The 14,424-nt window shown below is 38.9% G+C and overlaps 2 protein-coding genes across 5 annotated transcripts in view; both read right to left on the bottom strand.

Moving 5' to 3' along the window:
• Window positions 1–14,424, bottom strand: part of LOC125314630 (disease resistance protein RPV1-like) — a 40,809-nt gene that overhangs the window by 11,745 nt on the left and 14,640 nt on the right. The gene's annotated exons all lie outside the window — the stretch shown is intronic.
• The window catches only part of LOC115741023 (disease resistance protein RPV1-like), a 36,959-nt gene that overhangs the window by 8,577 nt on the left and 13,958 nt on the right, over window positions 1–14,424 (bottom strand). The gene's annotated exons all lie outside the window — the stretch shown is intronic.

Here is a 14,424-nt window from a genome sequence, read left to right as displayed (position 1 = left end):
ATTGCCGCTTCAATCCAATCGGCAAAAGCATTCCAAGTCTTTGTTCGAATTTAATACCTTCTGCAATTTCGCATGTGTAGTTAGGTGAATGGCTAGCATAAAAAGACCAAGACCACCAATGACCCTAATAATTTTCTTTTTTTTGCAGAGTCAGTGATTCCATCATCATGATAATTTACTCTCAAGTACATTCAACCCAACACGAAATTCGCTTAAAAAAAACAGACTCACTGTTACTGAAAGAAGCATATATCAAAACTTTGAATGAACAATTCTATTTCTATCTTCACTTGACATCATATACAAGGAGTGCGAGAAACGGTGATCCAATTATATGGCTAAAGCACTCTAAAAAAGAAGAAGGAGGAGGATATCAATTTTCGCTGTCTTTGAGCTTTTCGGGTCAATCAGGTTGGGTGCCATCCACAACCTAAAATAGTTTTTAGAGTCGATGACCATTTATCTTTAGAACAAAATATTCTGAAAAGCTTTTTCCAAGATGCCACCACAATTTTCCGATTCCTCGACTAATGATGAGTATGCATACAACAACTCCGGCATTAAATTTACTATGCATTCTCCTAGTGCCGAAATTTTGTCTTGGACGACTCGTGTTTGAAAATTGGACCAGCAAAAGCATATAAAACATATAGAAATACTCTGTTCACACTCAACCACTACTTGAGACGATCATAACGAGTATGAAATTGGAAACAATTCCAAACATTACAATTTGAGTCTATCTAAGGGACATTTATATCGTATTAGATTGTACCCACCATCAATCATCAACAACCAAACGATCTAAGCTGATTTAGTCTATCTAACGGACATTTATATCGTAAATCTTTAGGGAAATTTTTTTGCTTCAATTAAGCTATTTCCAAAAGTGTCAAAATAAATATCACTCAAGGTAATTTCTATTGAGAGTGTGGGAGACATAGCCCACAATGACTATTTGACTCCAAAGAGGCCCGACTACAATAACTGCTTCGTTTTGGTAACTCTATTTCTCTTATTAGGCTGTGGTTTATACTACCTATCGAAAAGAAAGCACGGGTGTCTCACTTTCCACTAAGCGGGCTGAGATTAGGGAGAGCCGCACCTACGGATCTCAAGGGGGTAGCGCCCCTGAACATCGAGAGATTTTTACATTTTGAGCCCATTTTTTTTCACTAATAGATGCATAGGTTTTGGCTCGGGATTAGTTACTACTATATATACTTTTTTTGTTTATAATTGAGTGATGTAGCAAAGAGATGCATAGTACTAATTATAGTGAAATCCTCTGCTGAAGTAACCCTAGTTTAAGGGTATAATAGGATAAACCTTGTCTCGATTTATCTTTTTCGCTTTCACACTTTACTTCATTGTAATTGTACGTCAAATCCTAACAGCTCCCTTTACTCCCCAACTCTTGTTCATCCGATTCTTGATTGGAACATGCTTAATTGGGCGATGTCCATTTTGTTCCCGATCTCCATTCAAATTTCAGCACTTAATTTTTGCCCCACTTCCTCCATTGAAGACCACAATGAGTTTAGATTTTGAAGAAGAAAACAAATTTAGCCCCAATTCATTAATTTGGGATCAAATAACACACATAGACCACATCCTTCAGACGCAATATTGTTGACTTACTTCATTGGCGAGCCACATCGAACGGTTTATATTTAAATAATGTCACGTAGGATTTTCCGACCACACAAATCATCAATAGCACTAAAGTGATCAATTTTTCATGTAATTGACGATCAAGTGATTGAAAAAGTAGTTGTATCATTGAAGTGAGAATCGTTTAAAAACTAAGGTGGTTGCAATACAAAGCAACACCACTTAAAAGGAGAATTTGAAACCTCATTATAATTTTTTAGGAGACAATTCATTTTGCCCCCATAATTTTGTAGTGTTGAGAAATTACATTTGATTTTGAAGGAAACAATACTACCATACTTTGTTGAAATGACTTCAATTTATACTTTGAGGATTTACTACAAATATATCTCTACGCCTTTAATACTCAATATCCTCAATGCTTTTATTCTAATGGAAGCATGATTCATGGATAGAGGAAGAATAATACGAGATAATCATGGAGAGATGTATTTCAATCTTCAATTACTCCTCACTATTTATTCAATCTTATCCTTAATTGCTTCGTAGATTAAATTTTCCTCACTAACAGTCAATTATCTAGTTAGTATTGTGTTTCTAAGTTATAATGATTGACCAACAATCACAAAGATACTCTCATATTTTTCTATAAGAGGACTCTTGATTGATTGGCAATCACCATAGAAAATTTTCCTTATTAGAAGCTTGATTTAAGGATTCGAGGATTTGATTGTATGGATGAGCAAATCCTCTCAAATTTCTCATTCCTCTTTCTTCAACGGTTATATGATCTTTGTTCGACAATCAACCAACAGCAAGTTTTGGAGATTGATCCTTGTTATGGTTCTATCTAGCGGGATGGAGACAAGGAGTATATAAAGAGCACAAAGTCCGAAGAGAAATTAGATAGATCAAGAGATCAATAGTCCTATTTCAAGAAAGCTACACTTGTTCTAAATTGTTTAGTTGAGCATTTACTCGAAATCTTGTGAGAGGTGTAATAAAGAATCAAGTGTGTAGAGTGGGATAACTTTGGTAGAAGCAGCACTCGCTTCTGTTAGAAGTGCTTGTGTTCAAGTGATTACATTTTTCTGTAATCTCTCATTTTGATTAATTAGTAAAATCCAGCTAGTAAGATGTTAGTATGGAAAAGTGGACATAAACTTACCAAAAGCTGAACCACTATAATCTGTTGTGCATTGTCTTTTACTCTCTACTCGCATCTATTTACTGTCTAACAAAAGCATTGCATGTTTCTGTTTCAATATGTCCGCTCCTATCGAGCTTGAAATTTTTATTTCCGCATTATTTTGTCAAGTTTGATCATAAACACCTATTCACCCCCCTAAGTGTTATCGTTAACAAAACAACATGTAGTTGGTGCATATTAGACCTCAAACTACAAGAAGTTGCAATCCCTCTCCCACACCCGAACTTGCATTTTTGTACGCTTATTAACGTCGCAACCTTTTCCTTTAACGTGCACCATGCACATGTTAAGGGGTAAATAAGCTAAATATCCTAAATAGTCTATAATCCTCTACCGAACGGCAGACACCCTATACTAAAGGGAAAATTGTCGAAAAAAAAAGTTTTAAACCTATTACACTTTTGTTAATTTAGTCATAAACTTTTAATTTTATAAATTTAATCCTAAATATTTTGTATTTGTGCCAATTCGGTCTTAAACCTTTTGTATTTGTACCGATTCAGTCTATCCGATCAACTTTGGCCGCCCGACGCCGACGTGGATGCCGGCCAATACTAATATAGATAATTTTTAATAATGTTTTAATACTTTCTCGAATTATTTTTATTTTTATTTTCTCTTTCCTTTTGTATCCCTCTCTTTCCTCTCTAGCGGCTGGCAGGGGCGAGCCTCGTTGGTGATGGGTAAAAGTACCGATCCGGGCGAGGTCAGCCTTGACCAGCCATGAGAGGCCGACCTGAAGTAGATGAAGGCTTGAAGGAAATGGTGGATCTGCAACACTCTGGATCTCCACCCCTCGAGGGAAAGGCCGAAAATTCCCATACCATTCGATTCATCAGAATTGCAGCAACTCTGAATCTCTTTGGCTTTCTCTTTTTTATATTCATTTTCAATCTTCGCCATATCTTTTCCCGAAAATTCCCATACCATTCGATTCATCACACCCCCCGTCCACTGCTTTCTCACCTTTCCTTGCTCGTCTCGGTCTTCGTCTTCGTCTCTACCTATCTTAGGCAATCTCTTCTCTGTCCTGCCTTTTCCACGCCCCCCGCACCCCCCCCGATTTTGGCTCTCCCGCTGCATGGGCGACCTCGCCCATATTGGTACTTTTGCCCAGCGCTAGCGAGGTCGCCCTCGCCGGCCCTAGCCTTGGGCGGAAGAAGAAAAGAGAAATAAAGAAAAGAGAAAGAAAAAAAGTAATTCGAAATATATTAAAATATTATTAAAATTATTTACGTCAATCCCGACCAACTAATTAAAGTTGGCCAGATAGATTGAATTTTGACAAATGCAAAATGTTTAAAATTAAATAGGTACAAATAAAAATTTAGTTAAGTACTATCATAAACATAAAAGATTTAGGACTGAATTGATAAAATTAAAAGATTTAGAACTGAATTAATAAAAGTATAATATATTCAAGATTTTTTCGATAATTTTTCTCCTTATTAAAAGGAGGGGTCTTTATATGATGAGCTTCAATTGGTGATGGAATACTCATATGAAATCCACGTGACGACATCAGTTATCGGGCAAAGGAGAAACAAAATAAGCTGGACTTGACCCATGCGCATGTTACCGAGCAAATTGCATAGTTTTCTAAATGTGTCAGACGCATGCAAACAAGAAATATAATATTTGATTTTGTTATTCCGAGGGCAAATTTGTCTTCGTCTCTACTTTCGATGAAACGATTATAATGCACGTGCTTAACTAATAATTAACAGATACTTCATTGCAGACTCCCCCACCCCAAAAAAAAAAAAATTGATACTCGATTGATTGAGAGCAGTTCTCACAAGTTTAGTTGATGCCTTTCCCTGTTTTGAATTGGTTCCCTTCGTCAAGAGAATCATTGATCTTTCCGAAGTCAAATTATTTATAAGCGTTTAATGCTATAAATAAGTTACATATCCAATATAATCTAAAATCCTTCCACGAATGATATCCGCCCTCTAATACTTCATATTTGATTGTACTGTTTCAAGTGGACATTTTTTTTCGTTTATGCTTTCTATGAACTCACTTTATTCATGTGCTTTGTTATTAAAACAAATTGCTTTAAAAAATACTCACTATTGCAGAAAGAGGTTGATTATAAAACCACACGAGCAAATAATCTTTTACACAAAAGGAAAATATTGGTGGTCGCTTAAAGTTGTTCGTCTACATTTTTGTGATGATGGATAAATTACTTTTTTTTTTAATATTTCCATCTAGGCATCATCCTTTGAACGATCATTCCAGCCGGGTCACCATTCCTTTTCACTTATAGTAGTCTTCCTCTTCGCGTGATTTTTTTTTTTTTTTTTTTTTGATGACCCAGGGAACCCCCGCACGGCCGGCAGCCGGGGGGTAAACCCTGGGGGCAACACGTGCTAGCCACCACACACGTGCCACCGGGTAAGTCACCCTGCGACGCCTCTGGGATTTGAACACTCGACCTTTTGCGAGAGGAAGAGTGCGCAAGCCAGCTGCGCCACCCAGGTGGGTGGTTCCTCTTCGCGTGATTAATCATTGCTTTTCAGGGAATATCCGATGACAGTTCTATGTTAGCGCTGAATGGAGTCCAGATGGGTGATGGGACCAAGACCTCCTTCTAGTCTATTCTTTTCTCTTTTCTGATTCCATCGTCATCCTAACTTTCTCTTGTCTATAATCTAGTAGTTTTCCTGTGCTCGCTCTTAGTCGTTGCGTTCTAGGTATTATCCGGTGGCGCTTCTATCTTGGTGCTGAATATCAATTTTGTTAACATATCGTTTTCATAGTCATGACATTGAGATTTTATCTAAAATTAAGGCAAAAAAAAAAAAAAGGAGACAAGACTGTAACAGCTTTATTGCCACTAGAACTATATTCCTATCATACTGGCGTCCGATGCTATGCACCTGTGAAGAACTAGTATAAAAAGGCCCCTTTTGCTATTTGCATTCGAGATAAGGTGAAAAACTAATGTAAAAAGACGAACACCTCTTTTGAACGTAATAGTTTTTGTTTTCTTTTTTTTTGGTTGCATGAGATTTAGTCATTTCATCGCCGCCATGACTTGCCCTCCTCTGTCCTTCATTTTTTGGGGGAAGTGAGAGAGATGCATGGGCCTCTTTTTTCTATTTCCTTCTCTCTCTTTTTCCTTTTTCCTGATTTCGCAATAATAAAAGGAAAAAAAAAACACATATTCCTATTTTGGCCGTTTCTATTTAGACCAATGGAAAATAAATTAAATTCAACGGGGGCAAAGAAGATTAGGTGTCAATAGCATAGGTGGACACTTGATTATTAGATATTCCAAATGGACATCAAAACGGTTTTCACAAATGAATGTTGGAACATCGGTTTTGATGAGGTAATCAAGTCATTTGGCTTCATAAAAAATTCGGATGAACCTTGTGTATACAAAAAGGTCGGTGGGAGCACTTGTTATGCAAAACTGGTCAAAAACTACCATTAATCGTCCTTAATTTTTATATCTTAAAACGGTTTCATTTTGGAGAACTTCAACAATTTTTATCAGTATGGATTTGTTATCAACGTGAAAATGTCACGTCGGTTCGTACCTATCACTCCCATTACTTTGTAAATGTGGATATTTTACCGAGGTGAAAATGTCACGTCAAGTTGACACTAGATCACAAGGTAGATTTGAGAATAAATTTTCTCAAAAGAAAGTTACAACAAATGTCATGAGAGTCCCATATGTCAGTCACTAGTATTATGGAGAATCACTTTTATATTTATCTAACAAGATAGATTGATCGTTTAGATCTATATACGGAACATATTGCATTTTATTAAGATTAATTCACAGCTCTAAGAAATTACGCTCTCTTTTTTTTTTTGTCCAAGCACATCAACAATTTTCCTTAGTTAACTTATGAAATTTTTTTTTACATGACTTATGAAATTTAACAGATGGCAAAAGATATTAAATTTAATTATGGGACACTTACGTTCTTACTTACTTTTCTTTGATTTTTGGCCCAAATGACGTTGGCAAGGTCAATTCCGTCAACCAATCAAACTTTCCAAATGAATCGAGGTCAGGAGATAGACGACAACCACCATCACAATCATATTACTGGGAAGCATTCATAAATTATTTGTCTCGTCCGGCCCTACCACTCTGCTTTCGGAGTCTCCAAGGCCATCATCAACGTCAAACGCACTGGTCCACAGAAACGTCCGCGTGAAGTTTTGTTCGAGGAGGCCTTATTTTCCCCGATTGAACTTCTGTGCAGCAGCGGCATCATTGGATCGAGAAATCAAGTAAGTCTAACAGTGGGGAACAATTTGTTCGCGTCCCCTTTATTTGCTCTAATTCAATTTCCTTGCCGCATGCGCATAGTTGGATCGAGAAATTCACGAGGTATACCGCAATTCTTGACTTCGACGAAAATAATTATGGGAAATTAGTGTCTACTTAAGTACTGTCATCAACACAAAAACTTTAAGATTGAATTGATAAAATTAAAAGATTTAAAATTAAATTGATAAAAGTGCTGTATATTCAAGATTTTTATGACAATTTTTCTCAATATTAAAAGAAGAATTCTTTATATGATGAACATCAATTGGTGATGAAATACTAATATGAAACCCATGTGACGACATCAGTTATCGGGCATTGGAGAAACAAAATAAGCTGGACTTGACCTTTGCGCATGTTACGGATCAAATTCCACAGTTTTCGAAATGTATCAGACGCTTGCGGTAGGAAATACAATATTTGATTTTGTTATTCCGAGGGCAACTTTGTCGTCATCTCTACTTTCGATGAAACGATTCTGATGCCCGATGGCGGTGGTCAGCAGTGGTCGGCGATGGCGGCGATCGGTGGTTGTCGGCAGCAACGACGGGTGTCAATGATCAGCAGTGGGCGGCGGTCGAAGTCAGTGGAGGCGGACCTGATCAAAAAGAGGGTGAATGCATAATGAAAAAAAGGTGAGGCAAGAAGTACTTTATGAGATTTTTTTTTTTTTGGCCTGAAAAGCACTTCTTGATTTGAGAAGTTATTTTTTTAAACTTCTCAAATTGAGAGAAAAATAACTTCAGCAGTAACGAGTTTTTTCAGAAATAGAAGATTTTATCAAACGTATTTTTACTTGAGAAGTTAAGGGTGCGTATGGTAACGTTTCTGTTCTCAAAATAATTTTTAGAACAGAAACATTTTTTTCTGTTTCTATTGCCGACTACGTTTAGATTAAACGGGGCAAAGGGCAAGAATCAAAAGTCATTCTATCCTCACCGGCCTTTTAATCTTCGTAAGGCGCAAAAATATGCGTCACATCCAAAGTCACATCCATATTCAATTATTAGATAGATAGTCCAAAAGCGGATTCCCTTCACGTGGTTCTGCTAGCCGGAGATCTTCCAAATCTTGGGGCATAAGTGCGCATGCAGAAAAAGCGGAAGCGTCACCTAAAGCCGTGAATACCGCTGTCCCTGGGCTCCAGGTTGTCAGGGTAAGAATTCTCCTTCCGTTCTTCAGGGCGTTAATTGTCTTGTCCAATAATTTCTGAGAATTGGTCAAAGCATATTTTCGCGAGGCTGGACTCGGAGATAGACATGGCCGTACGAAATCGTGGGCCTGAAACCGGTCTATTGACCGGGCCCACGGTTTCAATCCGGAATTGGAATCGGCCCTCAAGGGCCGGTTCTGATTTCTAAATTTTCGGAACCGGCCCTGAACCGCCGGTTTCGAGCCGGTTCCGATCCGGCTTTTTAAAAAAAAAAAAAAAGGAGGAGATTTGGAGGAAAAGAGTCATTGGGCTTAGGAACCGGTGGTTCCGAATCGGAACCGGAACCGGTCCAGAACCAGCGGTTCCAAATCCGGAATTGGAACCAGCCACGTCTACCTAGAGATAGCTCCGCCTCTCGTCGGGGACTTCGAACAGTGTGTCACATTCCGGTTGATCCGCTTGGTCGGTTTACGAGCCATGGGTTCTTTCAGTACGTGCTTCCCATCCGCGACTGATGTGGAGAGGAGGAGCTGAGTAGAACTTAATCCAAACGTTAGGGTTTGGATAGCCCTGTGGATGAACTCTCTCATGACTAAAGGGAGATATTCACGCATATCCTCATAATCGCGATTTATCTTAAGATACTTAATAAAATCCTTTTTCAACGAGGTCTGCTAAGGTCTTAGATGAAATCTGTCCATGAACTGCAAGTCTCATATCGTCTTTATGCCTAGTCAGGCTAACGTGTGAGCATAGTTCAGTTAACTCAAGAGAGAGGGATAATGATGCACTACCTCTACGAGTTTTCCTTCTAGCATGTTTACATACTGGAGCGTCCACATACTTTTTTCAGATGCAAAGGTGGGATAGATTTGTTCAAGTGTCCTACCTTCGTCATTCTCAGGTTCAATCTTTTTGGGTTCCATAGGATTCCCAATCAGATTCCTTCATTTTGTTTTTTTTTTAGTTTCTTTTTATCACCTGGTTCATTCGATTAAGTTCGACTCAATCGCCGGACTACCTGGTGATCTTGAGTACATGCTTTTATTGGGTTTTTTTCTAAAATAATTTTTTGAAAAAAATATTTACAAAATTATTATTTTTTTAAAATATTTACGGATTTGGGTCTCGCTTGGCGGTTAAAGTGCCGAGCGAGGCCCGCTCGGTAGCTAGGTTGCCAAGCTAGAGCTGCTCGGCGATCTAACCGCCGAGCGAGGAGCTGGGGTGGGCCCCGCCCCTCGCTCGGCAGCCCATCTACCGAGCAAGGTCCGATTGGGCAAGTTTTTTTTTGTAAATTTCATATTTTTTAATTATTGATACTTATAATATTTAATTTATTTATAATTTTTTTCTTGTGAAGTTTATCTTTATAACATAATTAGCAATAATTAATGTAAAAATTTATTAAGATATTTGCTTAATTTATTAAGGAAAAGTTCTATAGGCATTTCCAAACTACTGGATAACTTCCAGATTAATTCGTCCAAAATTCAATGTACTTCGTAATGAACATTGTCTTACCCTTAATTGCTCAATCGGAATGCAATAAAGAGTGAAGTGTTAGATTGAAGAGCACTGTTAAGATCATCCACGCCAGATACAAGTTTAGTCAAACATTTTTGGACGTACGTACTCTCCCCCCTACGAGAAGAAATAAATTTTGGTGCACTCTCAAAAATGATTTTCACGTGGCAGCATTCCTATCTATTCAATCTATCACATCACATCACGGAACAAAGGGTGGCACTATAATGTAATATAACTGCAGGAATATATTGGAAACCACAGTAATAGATAGATGGGAAACTGCAGCAAAAGAGTTAAAAATCGCATGGAAAACCGCAGCAAAAGAGTGAAAACGAGTAAAGAAAGGGGAAAATTTTGGAAGAGCATATCTCATCGCTCGGGCATCCGTTTGGGACGAATTTTTTTTTATTTCACATAATTTTTTTAGACGAATCCATTGGCAAACCGCCATGGCTTGGCTTTTTCCCCAAAAAACGCCATTTTCCTTGTCAATTTTGCATTTTCTCCCTCCGGTGTCACTTCTCGATATCGAATGAACCATCATTTCCCTCTTTCCTCTTTCAATCTTTCCATGCCAGACTCATTAAATATTATAAGTATCAATAATTAAAAAAATACGAAATTTATAAAAATAAAAAAAAAAAGCCACCCCGCTCGGCGGTTGGGCTGCCGAGCGGCTCTTGCTCGGCGGTTGGGCCGCCGAGCGAGCCTCACTCGGCAACCCAACCACCGAGCGAGGCCCAAATTCGTAAATATTTTTTTAAAAAAAATTATTTTGAAAAAAAATCCGCTTTTATTGCATTCCGAGCATCATGCAATAATTGGTGTTGTTTTTCCGACGCCTCAGACTCCTTCGGCGGGCGCCAGCCAAGGCTGGAGGTCGAACTCATTTAGCGCATATCTCGGTTATTTGAGACGGTCTCTTTAGCCACTTGGGCTTTGTGGTGTGAAACCATATTTTGTTGTGGGATGACTCCCAAGTTTATCAGAGGCCGCACTTGGTTGGAAACCAGGCTTGCGTGACTAACGGGGAATTTGGACTTTGGGTCCTCCTCCACTATGTGGTTTCCCACATTCTTGAGTCTAGCTTCGAGTTCGGCGATCTCAAGCTTTTAGCTCAAGTTCCTTCTTCTTTTGCAATAGGGCCTCCATTAGTGAACGTCAAGCGGTTCGTCAAGAGGTACCTGCAAGAGCGTGAGGGTTGCTTCAGAATTCTCCTCACCGTTTCCCTTACCATGATATGCATGAGATGCATGATTCGCATGCGCATGATTTGGGGCGAGTTCCCGAGTCAAACTATCTTCCAGATAGTTTTGAGCTCCGGTAATGTGTGTTCGGAAAAACAACTGATAAATTTCCCTCTTAGACTGAACCCGTAAGAAAACGAATCGAACACAACTAACAAAAATATACGAATCAAAAGAAAAATAACACAATAATTTTTTACGTGGAAAACTCCTCCAATGTGAAGGATAAAAACCATGAGACTGTTTAAAACCTCACCGATTTCAACAATAGTGAAATTCCAAAACTACAAGTAAAAAGCAAGCATCAACATCACCTTTAACAAGAGAGAACAGATGAAAACACCCTAAAAAACGTGGTCTGAAACCACTCATGAAAAGCTGCAGTAGACACCTTCAAAACACAATCCAACCATTCAAAATCAAGACCAACAAGTCCTGAAGCTGTTGACAAAATTTCAGTCCAATCGGACCGCGGATGGACTTCCAATTGTTGATTTGATCGCTGCTGGACAGATTCGTTTTTCCAAGAAAAAACTGCTGCTATCTTACGTTTTTAGCTACTTCTTTTTCACATAAATGTTGCTGATATGTTACCCTAGATATAGCAGCCCCCCTCTCACATAATAAGAAGCTAAGAGCTTACTTAAATGGGCTAGACCGGCCTATACGGCCCAACAAATCTCCCCCTCCAACCCATTGAGGGAGATTTTGATACAAAAAAGAAACTCAATAGAAATCCATGCCGGCCTGGTGCCGGCAAAACTCATGCTTCTCTCTAGTGAGTGCCTTTGTCATCATATCTGAAGCTTTATCTTCTGTGTGTACTTTCTCAAGTTCCAACCATTTGGATTCTAAAGTTTCTCGTATCCAATGATACCTTACATCAATGTGCTTTGACCTAGCACGAAAAGTGGAATTCTTCACAAGATGTATAACACTTTGATTATTACAAAGTTAAACATACCTTTTTTGAGTGAAACCAAGTTCTTGTGTGAAGCAATTCCTTGCATGCTTCGGTTGTTGCGATGAATTCTGCCATGTCGTTAACAAGGCAATGCATTTTTGTAACCTTGACTGCCAAGCCACAGCTCTCCTTGAAATAGTAATCAAATAACCTAAAGTAGATGTCCTTGTGTCAACATCCCCTGGCATGCCCGAATCATATACCCAAAAGAATCGGCTTCTCACTCCCAAATGAAAGCCTAAAACTAGAAGTGCCTCGAAGAAACCTTATCATCCACTTCAAAACATTCCAACGCTCTCTATTTGGATTTGACATAAAACGGCTAACCACTCCAACCGTATGAGCTACATTTGGCCTTGTACAAACCATTGCGTACATCAAACCGCCCACGGCGAAAGGGTAAGGAACTTTTTCCATGTTTTTCAGATCTTTCTTATTAGACGGACATTATGTACGACTAAGCTTAAAGTGTGTAGCAAGAAGAGTACTTACCACTTTCGCTTTGTCCATTTTGAACCTTTGAAGTACTTTCTCTAAGTATTTCTCTTGAGATAACCATAACCTATTCGCTCGTCTATCACGAGTAATACTTGTTATGCAAAACCAGTCAAAAAGAGTTGCTCAAATCTCGCTTTAACTTGTCAATCCTTGAAACATTCTAATCAACCATAAGCATGGCATCCACATAGAGCAATAAAATAACAAAGTCATCTTCGGAGAATTTTTGTACAAACACACAATGATCAAAAGTAGTCTTCTTATAGGTTGGCTCCCTTGTAAAGGACTCAAATTTTCTATACCATTGCCTCGGTACTTGCTTTAAACCATATAAGCTTTTTTTCCTCCTAAACCCCGATTAGGGCACTAATTACGCTTAGTTAGTATAATTAGCGATAATTAGTTATTGTAATTAGAGTAATTAGCTTAATAGGGTGTTTAGGTAGCCTAATTGTGGTCGGTTAAATAGATATTGGGTTTAAGTTAAATGACCACGATTAATTAAATCAGTTTGTTGGTTAGGATGTATGCGGCTATTTGGTGGTAGATCAGAATGATTGTTTGGATAGTGATTGCCGGTGTATAATCGCGAGCGAGCGATAGGACAAGACAGAGTGGAAGTTTGATTGTTGATTGGATTGGACTTTTGATAGTTGATTTATAAATTTGGATCGACCTTTATCGTCGGATTATTGAAATGTGTTGACCGATTGTCCCGATTGCGTGTCTGGATGCTTGGTTTTGCGTGTTGGATGTTATGAGTGAAAATTGTGGGTGTCAATCCCATGTTATCATATGCAAAGTCTGGTGGACAATATGTGCATCCATGCGAACCGAGTGAAAGCAAATTGCATATTTTTGGCATGAAAACGGCCTGGTGCCGAGTCTTTGATCATGACCGTATGAGCATCCGGCTAAGTGTAAAGATAAGAATTTGATTGGTTGTTATCGGATGCGCTTGAATGATCACATAATGGTTGTTCCCGACAAGATCGTGCCGTGTCGACCGAAATTACACGACTTGTCATATGCACGTCAATCCGCGTCGTCGGGTTAATCGGATGCCGGTTGCGGCTTGTGACGGACCGACACTTCTTTTGGAATGCCTGCTATGTCGTGCCATGTCGATCGGAATTACACCGGCATAGTAGTCGCTATCGCCGAAGTAATGGGACCATGTCCGGTCCTCCAAGTAGAGCACCAACTGTCTAGTGTGCTAGGCATCAACTGTCTAGTGTGTCGTACCATGTGGCCTCATCTGTTAATAATTTCACTTCATGTGGTGTCCCATGTGTGCAAGTTGATGTGATGCCTTGCCGCTTGTTTGTCTCTTGTGATTGTTGACTTGAGTCGAACATTGCATTATGCATGGCTCAAGACCGATAAGTTTGCATGTAGTTGAAATATCTACTCTTGGATGATAGGACTATTTGTTAGGATGTTCGAGCGAATCAACGCTCTAGCCAGGCTTAGGCGTTGACTCACTAAGATTTATTTCTCACATCGTAGTTGTTAACCCTTTTTCAAGTCCCAAGTGATGGAACCCATACATGTTAGGGCCTGGTTATTAGAGTAGTTTTTGGGAGTAAATGAAGGTTTAACCTTACTCGGCCATATTTATTTTTGAGGTATTAGCGAGCCGCCCCGAAGAATAGAGTTGTATAAGTCTTCCGTAGATCAGTAGGGTTAAAACTCATCTGCTTTGACTTATGAAATGAAATGGTCTTTTGTTTGATGATTGAGTAGTAATTTCCTACTTTACTATCCTTGTTGATAATTGTCCGGGAGAATTTACGTTTCCGCGTGTGCCGTAAGTGCGAAGGTCGATAGTGTACTTGGGACGCTATCATCTATGACTTGTGGTGAATTGGTAGAGATATCGCGAGCTCAAAAGTCGGGGCGTGACAT

This window comes from Rhodamnia argentea, chromosome 4, assembly GCF_020921035.1.
Source record: "Rhodamnia argentea isolate NSW1041297 chromosome 4, ASM2092103v1, whole genome shotgun sequence".
NCBI lineage: Eukaryota > Viridiplantae > Streptophyta > Magnoliopsida > Myrtales > Myrtaceae > Rhodamnia > Rhodamnia argentea.
The sequence above is the reverse complement of the archived record's forward strand: the minus strand, read 5'-3'. Positions and strand labels throughout refer to the sequence as shown.